Source organism: Nyctereutes procyonoides, unplaced genomic scaffold (genome assembly GCF_905146905.1).
Source record: "Nyctereutes procyonoides isolate TBG_1078 unplaced genomic scaffold, NYPRO_anot_genome, whole genome shotgun sequence".
Taxonomy (NCBI): domain Eukaryota; kingdom Metazoa; phylum Chordata; class Mammalia; order Carnivora; family Canidae; genus Nyctereutes; species Nyctereutes procyonoides.
Window position 1 is genome coordinate 34,276,630 of NW_026575139.1, and position 14,259 is coordinate 34,290,888.

The following is a 14,259-nucleotide window of genomic DNA, read 5'->3' on the forward strand; positions in this document are numbered from 1 at the left end:
TAACAGGCATATATCACTTGAAAGAATATTGGGTCATTCCAAAACATATTTGTCCTGCTTAAACCTGAAATCAGCAGCAGTTACTAAGAAAACACAGTCAAATGGGAGATGACAGGATGAGTCATAAAAGGGGCAAGCTTACTTTCCAAGTCTCAGAAACCTTCGCCAACAGAGTCTTGTAACCAAATCATCAACCTGTGGTTATAAACATTCTGGAGTTTCTTTTCATCTGGCCTAGAAGGAATCATAACCAGTTCTGAACTAAACACTACTTATAAAATCAATTATTATGTAACTAAGTTGAGGCTTCCTATAATGAAAGAAAGTACAAAGACTACAAAGGTAACAGACTTTCCTTTAAACAAAGGTCTATTAACAGGAAAAGCTCTTACTCAGTGTTATCAAATGAGTGACTAAAAATGATATTCAAGAAAACACTTGTGACCCATTTTTCTTGTCAACACACAAGTACACATAATAAAACACACCTTTAACAGCTTTAAAAGCAGAATGTATAGTAGGCATTCCTTTCTTATTTTTTTCTTTCTGAATCACTTGCTCAAAATTTTGAACTCATAGCTCTAGCATGTATTATTCTACCAAACAATACCATCATATGTTGGCTAGAACCTACCATAGTACTAATAGCTTAGATTCATTTGAGTTGTGGGGTTTTTTTTCTTTATTATTTATTTGGGAGGCATGGGAAACAGTATTTTTTTTCAATTTACACTTAAAGATAAAGATGACTCCTGAGTAATTAAATCTTTTGTAAATGAAAATTAGGTAAATTCTATGGTATGACCCATTAATTAATGTATCACACAGAAGCAGCCAAACCTGAAGAACTTAGCACAATACAATCCTCTTTTCCTCAGGGTCCCACAACTTGTACTCCAAAGCCAGAGTAGGAGAAAACAGGTGGTGTGTCTGTGTGAATGAATTCTGTGCACATGCGCACACACACACCCCCAAACATGAAGTATCTTGCACCCCAAGCTCTAACTAAATAGGTTAATTCTAACTTTGATAAAAAGACTGTGTGTAGCACAAGTACTAAGGATGAGATCTTTTTGAAAGATGTATTATTGTTCATCCCTGAATGTTAAACACTCTTTCTTTTCAAATAAAGCAATATAATTGCTGAAATGAGAAATGAGAATTCTTAATTTAAATATATTAAAAATTGGCCTAGAAATCTATAAAACCTTCTTATAATAACTCCCTTCACAAAAACCTACCTGTCAAATTAAAGGTTCCCCATCAAGCACAGTATTTCAATTTTGGCAGCACATGGATGTGTATTATTCCTTACTCTCTGGAAAATTATCTATAAATATAATGTATATACTACAATCATGATGATGAAGGTTTATAAAATATTTTGGTAGAATGTATTCACTGTCATAACCATTATATTTATTTTTAGTGAACTTTAGTAGGAATATATGTACACATATCTCCACACTACTGTTTTGTTTTACTATCTTTTGTGTAAATAAATTCCAGATAAACTTTATCTATAATTTAATGTGTAACCATGGCTATTTGTGATTCAATTTCATATTCATCTCTAGCATCTTAATAGCTCAAATAATTTAAAATCTAATTATTTATGGATGGAATAATATGATGTGTGGAATTTACTTCAAAATAATCCAGCATAAGGAAGATAGGTGAGGGTACAGGTCAAGCCACACTGGCAGGATTTGACAATTAACAATACTGAGTAATGTTTACACAGGAGTTCACTTCACTATTATCTTGCTTTGGGATAGATGTGCAATGTTTCATAAGGTTTTTTAAAATCCAATTTACTACTGCTCCAGTGTCAGGCATAACTTTGCCATTTTGAATTTCTGTTTTACTCACATAGCAATTAATGTTTTACATGACACTTCATTAGTGCCAACAAACACTGCTTTTAAAGTATAGTGGGGTAATCTATCTCTTAGACATTCCTGGCTACAGGATCATTAGACTTAGCTTGACCTTAGAAAGTCTGAAACGCACACTAGCACACATTATAACACATATGAAAGTGACAATGGCTTCTGAGAACCACACATATATGTATACAACCTTGTGTACCCAAAGCACTTCACTATGTATGGCTCCCAATCTAGATGATACGTAAGCAAATCTTTTATATTCAATGAGCTAACCTCAGTAAGGAAGTATGTCATTTTATGGACTGATATTTTGCTACACAGTGTTGTTCTTTGTAGGCTGTCATCTCTAAGGATGTGAAGACATGAGGATATATGACAAGGAATCAATGACACCAATATTGTAGTTCATGATGAATAGTAGGTACAAGAGGAGAAATTGTATTAAAAATAAAAACACATATTGAAACTAACATGATGCTTTCCATGCATTTTTATAGCATAAGCAAAAAAAAGTACAATGGAATAAATATCACATTTCTAAATCACACTCCTAGAATTTGAAATCTAGGGTAAAAAATCTCAGAGATCATCTCATCCTCTATGCTACTGGTTCACAAAGTTGAGTGTGCATCATGATCACTTGGAAGGCTTGTGAAACACAGATTGCTGGGGTCTATCCTCAAGGTTTCTAATTTAGGAGGTTTGATGCTGCTGATACCCGGAACACACTCAGAGAAGCACTGTTCTGAGCTTACTCCCATGACTCTGTTGGTGTCTCCATTGTAGTGATCACCAGTTACTACCGGGGATTGCATACTCCTCTGTTTGTGGGCCTTTCTCCTATTAGACAATTGCCTGTCTCAGAGCAAGGGGCATAAATTTTCATCAATGTTCCAGAGCCCGGACTACATAAGTATTTACAAAATAAATTAACTTGTTGAATGATTTTCCCCACTAATTTATAGCTGAGTATTTGTCAGTGTATTCATATTTAGAATAGGGGTGCATTTACATAACCGGATGGAGGGGAGCCACTCCCTGGTGACAAAAGCAAACACTGGCAATACCCAAGGGAAGACTAAATGTCAGCTGGAACTAGAGCAACAAGTAGATGGAGAATTCTGGAAGTCTAAGAACTGCATCTCACACTGGAGTTTTCAATCCAGCACAGACTGACAAGTGGGAGCTGGAAGCTCACTGTTGTCAAATCTTTTATTTTGTGCGGAATGCCTGGATGGCTCAGTGGGTTGAGGGACTGACTCTTGATTTCAGCTCAGGTCACGATCTCAGGGTCCCCAGGCTCAGCATCTAGTCTGCTTCTCCCCCTCTCTCCGCTCCTCCTCCTGCTTTCTAATAAATCATCTTAAAAATAAATAAAATTTTTAAAAATGTGTTACTTTGACCTGAGGAGCTATAACTAAGTACTTTTCCTCTCACACACCATCAAAAGAAACAAAAATGCTTCCAAACTCATGTTTTAAAGTTTCTCAGGGTCTGGAAGATGATTAGCACAGGTGGACTGATTCCTTCCCCCATCTACCTCCATCCTCCTAATATTGCCCACAGGAAAGAAAAGAAACACAACACACTCAGCACTGCCTGTCTAGAGAGTTCTCCAAGTTCAGGTATTCTGAATGTTGTAATATTCTACAGTATCCTGAAATATCTTTCTATTATAGTAATCATCTGCTCAACAGCAATTCAGCAGATTTAGTTTAAGAAAATGAACTATGCTCTGATTTCTGAATTTCACTATTTATTATTTATTTTGTAAATATTTGAGTGAGAGAGAGAGAGAGAGAGAACACAAGCAGAAGGAAGGGGCAGAACGAGAAGGAGAAGCAGACTCCCCATTGAGCCCATTGTGGGGCTTGATCCCAGGACCCTGAGATCATGACCTGAGCCAAAGGCAGACACTTAACTGACTGAGCCACCCAGGTGCCCCTTCACTACTTTTTAAAAATTTTATTCTAACTTTAGAAGTTAGAATATATATTTCTATATATACATATATATGAACCCAATAAATCTCCATATATATTATTTCTTTTATTTAACAATAGTACAATAAAGACCATAACCTGTATAACTGTATGGATACATATGTGATTTTTTTTCTTATTATTTAGATCTCCTTAAAAAAATAACTGACTGTTCAGGGGCACCTGAGTGGCTCAGTAGGTTAAGCATCCAACTCTTGATTTCAGCTCAAGTCATGACCTCAGGATCATAGGATAAACCCTGCATGGGACGCTGCACCAGGTGTGGAACCTGCTTAAGATTCTCTCTCCCCCTGCAACTCCCCCATTCATATGCACATGCGTGTGTCCTCTTTTTCTCAAAAAAACAAAATAAAATAAAAAATAAAAAGGAGCTAACTTTAAAAAACATTTTAAATAAAAAATAACTTCAAACAAAAATAATAATGTAGTGTGGGATCTATTAACAGACAAAAAATAAAATATATGAGAATAACAAAAAGGTCACAAGGAGAGTAATGGAAACATACTATTATAGCAAGATGTTCATACTGTACATAAGGTGGGATAATAACACTTGAAGGTCAACTGTGACAAATTAAAAGTGTATACTACAAATCCTAAAGCAGCCATGAAAATAACAAAATAATGATAGCTAATAAGCCAAAAAAAGTATATAAAATGAAATGATGGAAAATAATCAATAAATCCAAACAAAGACTAAAAAGGGGTAAAAAAGAAACAAAGAGCAGATGAGAAAAGCAGAAAACAAATAGGAAGTTTGTAGATTTAAACATAACCATATTAATACTTGAAATACAAATGTTCTAAACAATGCAATTAAAAGACAGAGATCATCACACTGGGGGTGCCTGGCTGGCTAAGTCAGAAGAGCATGTGACTCTTGATCTCAGGGTCAACTCAGATGTTGGGTGCAGAAATTACTTAAATACATTTTTTAAAAAATAAAAAATAAAAGACAAGGATGATCACATTGAATAAAAAAGTAACACCTTTCAAGGAGGTGAAGCATAACTCTGCATTCCTTAAGTGTGAGCTGCACATAGTGACTTCCTTAGCAAAAAGTACAGAACAGAAGGGGGAGAAAAGAGGAACTTTAGAGTGGAGAAACATGACACCTCAGCCAGGTGATTGAGGTTAACATGAATAGGGATAAATCATCTTGATATTATGTTCCTTTAACATGGTGTAATTAAAATACACATTCTTTTCAAGTGCACATAGAACATTTACCAAAATAAATTATATTCTGAGCTATAAAATAACCCTCAATAAATTTAAAAGGATTTGAGCCATACAAAGTATGCTCTTTGACAACAACAGAATTGAATTAGAAATCATTAACAGAAAGATCTCTAGAAAATCCAGAAATATTTGGAGACCAAGTAATATGGGTAATTCCCAGTCAAGAAAACGTATCAAAGAAAGTGTTTTTTTAAGTATTCTGAACGGAATAAAAATGGACTTACACCATACCAAATTTGTGAGATGTCACTAAGCAGTATCTGGGAGGAAATTTATAGGACTAACCATCTATACAGAAAAAGAAAAACAGTCACAAAACCAATGACCTAAATAAACTAGAATAATGGAGCACCTGGGTGGGTAGGTGGTTTAAGTGTCTGCCTTCGGCTAAGGTGATGATCTCAGGGTCCTGGGATCAAGCCCTACACTGGGCTCCTCGCTGAGCAGGTAATCTACTACTTCTCCCTCTACCCCTCTCTCTCATGCTCTCTCTCAAATAATTTGAAAAAAAAAAAAGGAAACTAAAATAAGACGAACAAATTAAACCCAAAGTAAGTAGAAGAAAGGAAACAATAATGATCAGAGTGAAAAGTCAGTTAAATGGAAAATAGAAAAACAAAAGAAAATGTCAATAAAACCAATAACTGGTTCATTGGGAAGGTCAATAAAATGGATAAACCTCTAGCCTAGGGGTTCTCAACCTTGGCACTACTGACATTTTGTCTGAATGATTCTCTGTTGAGAGGATCGCTCTTGTTCATTGTAGTATTTTGAGCTGAATCCCTTGTTTTGACCCACTAGATGCCAACAGCAAATGCCACCCATCTCCCACCCCTAACACACACAAGACATCATCTCCATACATTATCTGTCTCTAGAAATTGCCAAGTGTTCCCAGTAGCAGTTAAGATATACTTCAACTCATACTTTGCTCTGTAAACAAATATTAACTCAAAGTAGCCTGACCTAAACGTAAAATGAAAACTTTATGGTTTTACATTCTTTTTATAGAGCTTTCCCAAAGGTTATAAATAACTAAAATAAATAAAAAGTTATAAATAACTCTTACAAAAAGATCTTTGTCACTTTGAGTTAGGCAAAGATTTCTTAAGGTACAACATCAAAAGTTCAATTCATAAAAGAATAAATTAAAATGTAAAACTTCTGATCTTCTAAGATACTGGTTAAGAGAATATAAGACAGGGAATAGGCTGAAAGTAAATATTGCAAATCCTGTATCTGATAAAGAACTTATATATAAAAAATATAAAAAATTATCAAAACTCAACAATAAGGAAGAAACCAACCCAATAAAAAATGAGCAAAAAAAATAAACAGAAATGTCAATAAAGATATATGGATGGTATATAAGTATATCATTAGCCATCACGGAAATGCAAATTAAAACCACAATGAGATACCACTACACCTCTAGTAGAAGGTCTATGGAAAGCCTGACCACACCAAATATTGACAGGGATGCAGAGCAAGTGGAACCCTCATATACAACTTTGGGAATCTAAAATGGTACAACCACTTCAAAACATATATATCTACCATATGATCCAGCCATTCCACTCCTAAATATTTACCCAGGGGAAATGAAAGCAAATGTCTACACAAGACTGTACATAATAGTCATAGCAGCCTGGGGAGCCTGGATGGCTCAGTTGGTTACGTATCTGCCTTCATGGTCTCAGGATCCTGGGATCAAGCCCCATCAGCCTGTCCACTCAGCAGCGAGTCTGCTTCTCCCTCTCCCTCTGTGATCTCTCTCACTCTCCCTCTCTCTCAAATAAATTTTTAAAAAATCGTTTCAAAAAAAATTTTTAAATATTCACAGCAGCTTTATTTTTAATAGCCAGAAACTGGAAAAAAAGCCAAATGTCAACCAATGGGTGAATGATGAATGAACTGAGATATATCCATACTATGGAATACCATTCAACAACAAAAAGGAATGAATCATTGATACACACAACATGGATGAAATCTCCAAATAATTGTGCTAAGTGAAAGAAGCCAGACAAAAAAAGAGCCCGTACTGCATGATTCCATTTATATAAAATTCTAAAAATACAAACTAATCCATAGGGTCAGAAAACTGTATCTTCAGTTGTCTAGAAAAAGAGGATGCAGGGTGTAGGGAGGGGCCCAAGGGAGAGATGGTTTCACAGGTCTACATATATGTAAAAAATTTACCAAATCTTACACTCTAAATATGTGCAGCTGTGTGTCAATTACACTCAACAGAGCCAGTGTAAGAATTATCACACTACCCCACAAAGTGTAGACAGTTTAAGGTAACAATCAAAAAAGAACATAACCTGCAAATCAGTGAAGAATTACAGGCTTCAAACATAAGTGATTTTACACTGTTCCAGACACAATCTTTTATTTGGTAAAAGTAGGAAAGAGGGTATATGACACAGGTCATTGGTAGATGTGAAAGCAAGAATAAAAAGTGAACACACAGGGAAGCCCTGAAGAACAGGCTATTGCATTTAACATTAACATCATTTCTTGGGATCCCTGGGTGGCGCAGCGGTTTAGCGCCCACCTTTGGCCCAGGGCGCGATCCTGGAGACCCGGGATCGAGTCCCATGTCGGGCTCCCGGTGCATGGAGCCTGCTTCTCCCTCTGCTTGTGTCTCTGCCTCTCTCTCTATCTGTGTGACTGTCATAAATAAATAAAAATTAAAAAAAAAAACATCATTTCTTAATTAAGATATAGCCAATCTGAAATATTTCATAATAATTTTTAAAAAGGAAAAATTATTTCATTTTTTTCCTATTTGGCCTGTTCCACTCCCAGGCAGAACCAGGTACTTCCCTTGTCCCACAGCCCTGAAGAACCCATCTTGTCCCACACTGCCACATGTATACAGCAAGGGCTCATCCATCAGGATAGGGTCTATAGGGATCCCTGGGTGGCGCAGCGGTTTGGCGCCTGCCTTTGGCCCAGGGCGCGATCCTGGAGACCCAGGATCGAATCCCACGTCGGGCTCCCGGTGCATGGAGCCTGCTTCTCCCTCTGCCTGTGTCTCTGCCTCTCTCTCTCTGTGTGTGTGTGTGTGTGTGTGTGACTATCATAAAATAAATAAAAATCAAAAAAAAAAAAAGGATAGGGTCTATATCGTTTGACGCTGGCACAGTGGTCAAATATAATATACTGAGGTCGGAGAGCCTGGCTTCCTAGCCTAGGCACTGCCATTCACCTACCAGGTAGCCTCAGAATATTATCTGATGCCCAGTTTTACAAAATTTCAAACAGGGCTGGAAGGGTATGTATGAGGATTCACTGTGAATTTATCCAAACCTTGGCCTACACAGGCCCTGTCTTTCACCTGATTACCACTCCATCTTCACTTAGCTTTTTCCCTCCAGCTGACGAAGCTCAGGCACAAACATCCCCTCCCAGTTGCAATAAAGCCACAAGTCGCGGAGTTCTTTCCTGCCTCAGTGCTGTCTCGCCTGCTGATCTTCCGTGATGCCTCATGGTCCCCACAGCCTCCTGCCCCAACATCACGGACAGCTCCTTCTCATCACAGACGCAGCAGAAACAGCAGCTCCACAGAGAAGCCTTCTCATCATTAACACAGGAGCTCCTGGTTGCTGTCTCCTTTCTACTCAACATCCACTCAACAAATGCTTAAGGACCTACGGCTCATCAGGCCCTGGTCCAGATTCTGAGGGCACCACAGTGACTACCAGCATCGATGGAGTGTGGTCTAGCAGGGGAATGAGTAAAACCCAGAGTATGTTAGGTCTTTTTTTTTTTTAATTTATTTTTTAAAAGATTTTATTTTTTTATTCATGAGAGACACGCAGAGAGAGAGAGAGAGAGAGAGAGGAGAGAGAGAGAGAGAGAGAGAGAGAGAGAGAGAGAGAGAGGCAGAGATAAAGGCAGAGGGAGAAGCAGGCTCCATGCAGGGAGCCCGATACAGGACTTGATCCCGGGACTCCAGGATCACACCCTGGGCCAAAGGCAGGCGCTAAACCGCTGAGCCACCCAGAGATCCTGAGTATATTAGTTCTATGGTCATAGATGCCATGGAGAAACCCAATAAATCGTCAACAGGGGAATGGGAGTTGCAAGAGGGGTTATGATTTTTAAATCTGGGGTTTTGCCACTGCTCACTGAGAACACAATATTGCGTAAAGAAGTGAAGGGGGTCAGGGAGGGAACCAGACAGAAATGGGGGCTGCGCCGAGGGCATTCCAAGCAGAGGAAACGGCAAGGCCAAAGGCACCTCAAACAGCAGGGAAACTAGTCTGGCTGGAGAGGTATGAGCAAGAAGCAGAGCAACAGATAAGATCGAAAAGGTGAAGGACTGGGGAAGGAGGAGGACCAAGATGGTGTAAATTCTGGGGGCCACTGTCAGGTCTGCCTTTCACTCGGAGGGAGATGGGAAGCCACTGAAGAATTTTTAACAGGGAAGTGTGTGATCTGATGGACATTTTTAAAACTGCAATTAGTTTGCTAATGTTTTTCACATTCTGTGGATCCTCCCCAGCTCTTCCCCACCACTGGCGGGAACCACAGCAGTCCCGAGCCTGTGCTATTACAACTCCAGCACCTAGCACAATACATTGTAGGCCCTCGATAAATATTTATTAAGTGAGGTAATCTATGCAAAGCATTTACTGGCACAAAATAAGCACTCCATAAGTGGAAACTATTATTATTGGGAACCCCAGACTTCAGCACCATCGTCAACATACGGTTAAGAGCTTATCTGAGTAAACGGATGAATAATTTTGCGAAATTACCAAAAATCTATATTAAAAACATCTGGGTAACGACAAATTAACCAATTGCATTTCACTTTTACCCTTCCTTATTAAGACGTGGCAGATTCCATTTTTGAGCTTTAAACTCTGTTAAGCTACTGGGCACTACCTAGAATAATCCTTGTGATTCGGTTCTCTAAACAAACGGCAATATCCTGCAAACACAACTAGCACTAATGCACTGAAATGCTTGTAAAATTGCTAATTGGGTAAACTTATTCCCATGATTTTTTTTTTTTTTTTTTTAGCAGTCTTAATGTACGGGGCTAAAGTGACCAAACTGGTTGGATTTTATTTTTGTTGATTTCAAACTTAGTTCAGTTAACTCAAGCATGTGAACAAAGAACTAAGAATTCCCACTCTTTTACTTATTTCGGCATCTCCAGAGTCTTCACCGAAACTCATGGTGAGGAATACACCTGCTTTCTTCGCCCTCGTGGGGCCTTAGGCGGGAGGGGTGTAATGGCGGGGCTAAGGCCGTTGAGTGATTCTCTCGGGAAAGCCCTTGAAAGTCCCAACGGTTTTCCAGAGAGAAAGCTCAAAAAGGGGTCATGCATTAAGGCACAGGGACACGGCAAATAGTCCATCTCCCAAAAGGTGAACGCCCGCGCCTGGTGATATTTGCGAGGTCTCGGTGGCAGGGGTCGCGGTGGTTTAGGGCCAGGTAGTAGGTTCAGACGCTCATCGTAGCCCCCAGCCCTGAAAGTGGCCGAACCCATCCGAGCACAACCACATGATAACCGCAAGGAGGACTTCGGAGCTCTGGAAACTTTCAGAAGGGCGGATGAAAGTTGCTGCAAATCTCACGAACTTTAAAAAAGAAGAAGAAGAAGAAGAAAAGCGATGCCCAAGTGCCGAGCGGCTACAAAGAAACGCCCTGGCTGGGTTGGGCTCTGACCTGCTGGAGCTCGCACACAACCGCGCGGCCGGCACCCAGCTCGGGCGCTCCCTTCCACTAGGGGAGGGGGAAATCATAACTTTCGGAAATAACGAGCGCCCACAAAGGCCAGTGTTACCCGGGGCTTGTCCAGCTCCATCATCCAACAAGGTGGCTCGCGGTGTTGCGAGCAGCACTGATTCCACCCAGGCCCCCCCACCCCCACCCCCACCCCCACCGCCACCGCCACCGCCACCGCCCGCTTTTATAATAGAAGAAAAAACAACCTCAAGGGGAGAGAGTGCTCCCGTCAGACCCTCAAGGCAATTTCAGACAACAAAGACCCCAAGCGATCCCAGCGGAATTCCAGGGCGAGCCGCGCGGGCCGCCCCCTCCCGCCCGGAGCGCCCCGGCCCGCGGGGTGTGGGGGACGCGCTGGGGGCCCCGCCCGCCCGCGCCCCGCGCGCCCCGCACGCCCGCGCCGGCTCTCCGCCCCCAGCTCACGCGCGCTTCAAAATCTTTCCCGCCCAGGCGTGACGCGAGGGACGAAAACAATCAGCGGATCCGGAGCGCGGGGGCCTGGGCCCGGCGGCGGCGGCGGCGGCGGCGGCGGCGGCGGGCGGGGAGGGGAGGGGGGGGGCAGGGCGGGGACCGGGGCCGAGCCCCCCGCGCAGCCCCGTTCTGAGCCGGGCGGACCGGCGCGCTGGGGCCCGGAGGTGACACAAAGAAGCCGGAGAGACCCACGCCGCCCGCTGGCGCTCGCTCCGTCCCCGCGGCGCCCCGCCCGCTGACAAGTTTGCGGCGCCCTCCACGCACCCCGCTCTCCCCACCCGGGCAAAGTTTCCGGGGGCCGGGCTCGGACCCCCGCAGCGGCTGGGGCCCCGCGCCCCCGCCCGCCCCCGCCCCTTCCCCTCCCTCCCTCCCTCCCCGCCCCAGCCCGCGCTCTCCGGGGCGCACCGGGGCGCCGGGGGCCGCGACCGCGCTCACCGCCGCTGGCCGGCCGAGGGGCGTGGGCGCGGGCGCGGGCGCGGGCCGGGGCCGGCGCAGGTCGGGCCCCGCGGGCCTCGCTCCCTGGATCGCGCCCTTCGCTGGCTCTCCCGCTCCGTTCTCGGTCCAGCCCGAGGCTCCGCGCGCAGCACAGCGCGCTCCGCTCCTCGGCGCCTGGAAAGCTGCAAACCACGCCCCGCGCCTCCCCGCCCGCCCGCCGCCCGCCTCCGAGTCCCGCGCCCGCCGCTCGGCCGCCAGTGCGCAGCCCGCCCGCGGGCCCGGAGGCGGAGCCGCCCTCCCCCGCGGGCCCGCGGCCGCCCTGGGCCGCCAACTTTCTTTCCGTGTTTCGGGACGTCGGAGACGGTCGGAGGGAAATGCTAACTCGGGGCGGGTTAACGGCCGGGGGTAGGAGGGATGTCACAGACTCCCTCAAAAAAGCTTTTCCGCCCCATTTCATCGAGGAATTTCTCCGACCTTCCCGGACTCCCGGGTCTTTGAGATGGGGGTGACAGCGCAGATGTGCAAATTAGCTGCCAAACTTTGACGAACTCATCTAATCTTTGCGGACCCTTTGAAGATTTGGGACTTGATGACCTCTAAGATCTGGGTCGGTATTTCTTACAGCGTGGTCCAGACTTCAGGATCCCCTGGGGGGAAGGCGAGGCTTTGTTAAAATGCAGAATCCTGGGTCCCTCCCTCCCCCGGCTCCAGAAAGGCCTCAATCCTATGACACCGTATACATCTTCCAGATCTGAAACTCACTGGAAGCTGGGTCCTTGGGAATCCAACCTGCAGGTGCCAATTTGATATACCAGCAAATTACTCAATGCCTTTGGACTCAGGATGATGTCATTTGACTCCCACTTACCTCCTGTACTGCTAGGGCAGCATTATTAAAGCACTTAGAGTCCTGAATGAAAGGTATTGTATGAACTCACTGTTGTTACATAAATAAGTGACTTTAAAATATTTATTGTGTTTGTATTGCAATCAAATTTAACTTCTTATAAATCCAAGTTCATATATATTGTGTGGCTACAGAATCTTGCCTGGATTACTTAGTTAAATTTGGTGGTTATGACCCAAACCAAATGGTAAGGAGCAGACATTAGAGTTTTGATAATGCATTCAGTTAACACATATTAATGAAGAAGAAAAAAAAATAATTGTAGATCTTACCCACGGTTTGGGACAACCGTTTCAAAAACTTGTACCTCTTTGAGTACTGAAATGATTCAGTTATTTGACGTGCACATTTTTCTTGATGGGCAAGAGCTCAATTCAACAAAACAGCACAGTGTCAACCTATGTGCCATTCCTTGTATTCCAAGATAATCATTCCGATAGCATCACTTCTCTTCTTAGACTACCCATGTGTGCATTATTTATAATTAATGGCTTGGGTCACAACAAAGGTCTATAAAGCAAGAAGATCCTTCTGGTCTGAGAGTGTCTTTTCATAGAAACATTTTGCCGGATGCAATACATACAAATTGAAGAGCCAGTTTCAGGAAAGTGTGGGCTCTAGGGTTCATGGAGCTGTCTACAAAGCATTGTCTGTTACTTTTCTTCTCTGTTCTATTCATGCTATTCATTTCCATTTTACATCGGTTGCTTCCTTTAGAGTAGAGGCTGCAAAATCATCATGGCAACAGTCTCTGGAGAAAATATTATGAATCATTTAATTATTGTTCCCTTCTAGGCATCTATGCTACAAGTCCTCAAAGTGAAAGGACTATTGTTCCATATTGTATCTAGTGCACTTACCAGAGTCCAGAATAAAGTGTCTCAAAATGTTTTCAGATGTCCCCAGTTAGAGTCTTTTAATGATCTATAGTGTCTCCTAGCCATGCCTGTTTGGATATAAAAGCAAAACCTACTTTTAAATCAGCAAATTAGACTAATGACAGGAGCACCGAAACAGATCCTCTATGCTTTGAAATGAAAATAAAAAGTGATGCATACCTAAACCAAACAGAGCCACACCCGGTTCTTTTGAAACACAACACTGAGCATGTGAACGGATGGCTCATATGCTTACATCTCTGACTGGCAGAGTCAGGGTTGCCATGAACTCAGCCCTGCCCACATTCTCCCATGCACCAAAAAAAAAAAAAAAAAAAAAAAAAAAAAAAAAACAGAGATAGTACAATGATATAGTATGATGTTGTGTTATGCCTCTTAGCTATTATTTACATCCAGCATCTGTATTTATAGCAAAAGATCCCATTCAGTTCAACAGCTTACCTGAGAGAATTGGCAGCTCCAATTGTGCTAAACACAAATTTTACAAATTGATCAAACTAAAAGCACATCTGTGACTTGGTACACAAGCATGCAGTGGCATATGGTGAGAACTGCCAAAGCAGACATTCAATACCTACTGGCACATTGTACTGAGCAGGACAAATAACATAGTCTGACGCAATCAAGTGAGTTGGATACCCTCGTGCCATTAAAGAAAT

General features: G+C 42.6%; 1 protein-coding gene across 1 annotated transcript in view; it reads right to left on the reverse strand.

Annotated features, from left to right (window-relative positions):
* The window catches only part of SYNE2 (spectrin repeat containing nuclear envelope protein 2), a 316,861-nt gene extending 304,920 nt beyond the window's left edge, over positions 1–11,941 (reverse strand). Inside the window, 1 exon segment of the mRNA XM_055303886.1 lies at positions 11,795–11,941. The gene's annotated coding sequence lies outside the window, so the exon portion shown is untranslated.
* Between the last annotated feature and the right edge of the window lie 2,318 nt (positions 11,942–14,259).